Source organism: Vespula pensylvanica, chromosome 23, assembly GCF_014466175.1.
Source record: "Vespula pensylvanica isolate Volc-1 chromosome 23, ASM1446617v1, whole genome shotgun sequence".
In the NCBI taxonomy this organism is placed as follows: domain Eukaryota; kingdom Metazoa; phylum Arthropoda; class Insecta; order Hymenoptera; family Vespidae; genus Vespula; species Vespula pensylvanica.
This window is the reverse complement of record NC_057707.1, coordinates 736,082-740,665: the sequence shown is the minus strand read 5'-3', so window position 1 is coordinate 740,665 and position 4,584 is coordinate 736,082. Positions and strand designations below refer to the sequence as shown.

Sequence of the window (4,584 nt, the reverse complement as noted above, 5' to 3'; positions counted from 1 at the left end):
CGTCCTGTGAACGTTTGTACGTACGAATCCTCTCTTATTTGGATAATAAAGAGAGCATTCTTTCATTTGCTTTCCCCTTATCAGACCAAGCAGACAATTGGACCCAGCAGGAATTGGAATTAATATGGAAGTTTGGATAAGATACGTGACGAGTTACTTATATCCGATCTCTTCGTACCTCCTTTATTAAATCTGATATCAAGATCAATGGTTGCTATAATAATGCGCTAGCAATGGCGTCACGTTGTTTCCATACACCGGATAATTACGTCCTTTTCTCGCCAACTTGGGTTTCATATCACGTGGAAGATTTGAAATGAATTCAATTATCAATAGAAATACCCTCGCCGACTTTGTAAAATCTGTGTAAAAAGTCAATAAATTATTACAAAACATGCCTATGATATAAATTTTATATTAAATAATGAAAATATCTTACCACTCGATAAACACAGCATTGATTGCTTCAACATTTAAGTATAAAAGTAAATCTGGATGAAAACGACAGTAGTGATAGTGATATCATCTAACAAGAAAACCGGGAGATCTCATAGATAATGATAGGGACGAAAATGTTGGAAAAGTATGGCTTAAAAATTCATCATAGATTTGCTAGAAAATTATTAGTGATAAAATTTTGGTCTTTTTATAAGAAAATATGTTCTGCGATATCTACAAATTCTTATAAATTAAGCATCGTTATAATATATTATTTGGTTTTGAAGTTATGATATATTATATGATGCGAGTCGTAGGACTACGTTTGCGCGATAAAGTATCGATTTGTTGAGAGCTTACGTGCGAAAGTGCGCAAAGCAGAAAGCGTTACTACGTGTGTTGCGCATTAATTGCTTTCACGCACGGAAAGATCAAAAATGAAATTAATTAATAGGAAATAAACTCCTCTAATAATCTCTTCTAATTCGACATATTACTTTTCTATTTTATTTTTCTTTTTTTTTCTCTTCTTCTTTACGGTTTACAGTTCGAGATTAACTGAACAATGTTGACGATTGACAATTTTTTTCTAACTTGTATGCCTAATAATGACTATCAATAAGAATTAAATTCTCAGTTTTTTCATCTCTCGAAAATATCATTTCTTTTGCTATATTATGCAATATTAAAAAATATGGATTCAGAGAAAACCTTTCGCAATATTCATCTTTCTTTTTTTTTCGTTATACCATCTTCTTTCTTCCCTTTTACGTATTTTATTTCAATACGCTATACACAGCCCAATTAAAGTTTCCTATTACGCGGCCGAACAAACTGAAAAGGCCAAAAAGAGTATGAGCCAGGGGGAAATGAATTTTTCGATCAAACCGTTTTAATTCGACAAATTACTTTATTCCATTTTCTCTTTCTTATTTGTATCCTTTAAAATTCCTATCAATAAGAATTAAATTCTAATTTTATTTCATCTCTGGAAAATATCATTTGTTTTGCTTTTTACGCAATATTAAAAAGTATGGATTCAGAGAAAATCTTTCGCCATATTCATGCTTTTCTTTTCCGATATATCATCTTCTTCTCTTTTACGAATCTCTTTTTAATGCGCTTTACTCGGGTCAATTAAAATTTTCTATTTCGCGGCTGAAAGGACAGAAACGATCGAAAAGTATATGGATTGGAAGGAAATTAATATCTCGATGAATCCTTTTTAATTCGACATATTATTACGATTTATTTTTAACTACCACATATAAAATAATCCACATTGCATAACCGAATATAGAGACGAATGTTTTGATTGATCTCTCCCTACCAAAGATTCACATTCCATGAAACAAAATTAATTCTTTTAGTAATATTCTGTTATGAAAACGACTTGTCGATCAGTAATACACATATTTGTGATTCCTATCTGACCAAATCGGCCAATGAACTTGTTTATGTAAAGAATATTCTTGTTGGTCATAATAGAAATAACATCGAGGGTGAATTGATCAGCATGAGATGTACCTTCCTATGAACAAATACATTTGTTCATAGGAAATAGCTTCGAAGAAGCCTTCGTCAAAAAGATATTCTTCATCTATCTTGGAATGTCAAACAATTGACTTTCGAATATGTCGGGGATCCAAAACGTTGTGCTTTAACATTTTCAATTTTTTGTTACAATTCCTCGGAGGCGACATGACGCATTATATTATAGCAAGAATTTAAAAAAAGGAAGAAAAGAAAGATGTATATCCGTATATCTTATGCGCGGACACATCTTATGAACGACATAGTATCGATCGGCGTTATTCTATTACCTAATATTATTAACGACTTCCAAAACATTTTTAGTGCTTCTTCGTTGATGATACTATCAATCAATGTGCTGGATTTGATAGGAAGGCGTTTCCTTTCCAAATATCGTCCTTGTCTTTACGTGATCCGTAGTATTGTGCTCCATACCGTCTTCATCATTTGATCGAGATTAACCAGTGGGAAGAAGAAGAAGAAGAAGACAAAAGGTTTATAATGGTGGTGACGACGATCCTTGACGAGATTAATATTGCGCCGTTTTACATTCGAATGGTTGCACTAGGAGACGGAAAATACATTATTGAAAGAATCCAAAGTTAGCGGTATAAGTTAGAAGGAATATTCAAGTATGGTTGGAGAGATTTGTCGAAGGGGTGTTCGTTGATGTTAACGAAATACGGATTAAAGTGGACTTGAAATGTTAGACAGGTTTATCATTGAAAATGATTAAATCTTCATGTACGATAAAAAGATTTACCGTTTTTTGAGGTAATAGTGTTAGCCGGGGAATAATTTTAAATTATGCGTTGAATATTCAGCATACGTTTACATCTTCATGTCATCGTTATATCATCAGTTTAACTAATTATGAAAAGTAAATAAAAAGAAAAAGAGAGGAAATGTTTGATTCAATGTTCCAAATTGTTTGTCAGAATATTCATGTACATAAAGATAATATATAATGAATGTATTTCAGAAATATAAGTTTTATTACGCGACACGAATTTTGACTGGGATTTAATGAAAATGCATGTACACATTACGTTCTTCCATTTGTATCGTCATGTACCGTGGTATTAAACCATTCGTCATTACCTCCCTCCATAGCTGTGTTCATTGTGCGCACGCCTGCGAGTTAGGTCATGTAGGCGGTAATTCGAGCGCGGTCCTGTGGGCGTGCGTACGAATACCTCCTCCCTTATTATGAAAAGAGGAAAGAAGAAAATTTTTTCATTTGTCTTTCTCCCATTAAACTAAGCAGACAATGCGATAATACGATCAGCTATTTAGCTGCATCATTTAATTTGCAGATCGATTTTATAATTTTGATCTCGCTGTAGTAGCATCTGAGTTGGGTCACTGCGTGTAATGTCGACAAAAACGAACTTTTGAATGGCTTTGTCGATTGCCCTCACTTTCTAAAAGTGAAAATTTCAAACTTAATTTTTTTGATAATTTTAAATTCGTGTAAACGATATAGATTCACGAGGAGTTAAACGACCAACGGTATAAGCAATAGTAAATTACGTTAAACGTTACACGCCAGGGAACACCTCCGAAGCAACAAATAATTTTCATTTATTTTCTACTAGACTTAAATGTTGAGATACGTCGGTCATTGGCAACGTGTGAAGTCAACAAATTATTGATTTGGACGGTTACCGGATCAGTTCTCCCTCGTACTCCGACGAATAGACATCGAAGCTATCTCACTGTCACCTGCAAAGAATGAATAAAATTACATTCACGTACATGTGTATATAAAACAAATCATTACGTAAGTTTTTCTCTAAGGTAATTGCAAAAATATGTAATGAACTAGTCAAAATAGTTGTATCTCTCTCTGTGAATACATGTAATCAAGCAAATTATTATTGTTAAAGATTTTGGAAGATTAGTTCCATGATAACTTTTAACCCTTAATATCATATCACTATCGATCGAATGAAATACTCTTTTGTAATTAATTAACTTAACAGATAATTAATTAAGATAAGAAAGTGTTAGATGTTAACATTCCAAGGTATTTTTATAAATTATTACAAATATCTTACTATGTTTCCGTAATAATACACGTATGTATGTATCATTAGTATCAGTTCAGTTCTCTGGTCCTATGTAAAAAGATATGGGATTATGAAACCAAATCTTTGGGAATCCAATCGCTATGGTCATTCTCTTCATAGCAATAAGACTATAATACGATCAATTTAGAAATTTAAAACGATATTTTCACACATTTTATTATTATAATTATTGCTCGTTGCTAATCAAGAAAATAAAAAATTACTTACAGCAGATTTCCAACAATTGATGCACCAAGTAGATTTAATATTCCTTTAATATTTCTTTCTCTTTAAATTCTCATTAATATTTCTCTCTAATGGTTCCTTGAATTCTGCATCGACCCTTGTCGACGCGTCTATATGGAACATCAACTTCTAGCAAAGTTTGTAGTATGACCGCATCGAAACTCTATCCTAGGAATAAAATAAAATACCGAATTAACACTTTACATCTTTTCTACCCTTTTTATTTCTTGAAAGTAAAACATTATTATTCTCTACCAGATTTAGATTTATTCAAGACATTTTTGGTAGTAGAAGA

At 32.3% G+C, this 4,584-nt stretch overlaps 1 long non-coding RNA gene across 2 annotated transcripts in view; it reads left to right on the top strand.

Moving 5' to 3' along the window:
• LOC122636781 overlaps positions 1 to 396 on the top strand; it is a 3,325-nt gene extending 2,929 nt beyond the window's left edge. For both annotated transcript variants that reach the window (XR_006329046.1, XR_006329045.1), the window contains exon 7: positions 85 to 396. This is a non-coding gene — a long non-coding RNA (uncharacterized LOC122636781). The remainder of the gene's footprint in view (positions 1 to 84) is intronic.
• The last annotated feature ends 4,188 nt before the right edge of the window (positions 397 to 4,584 follow it).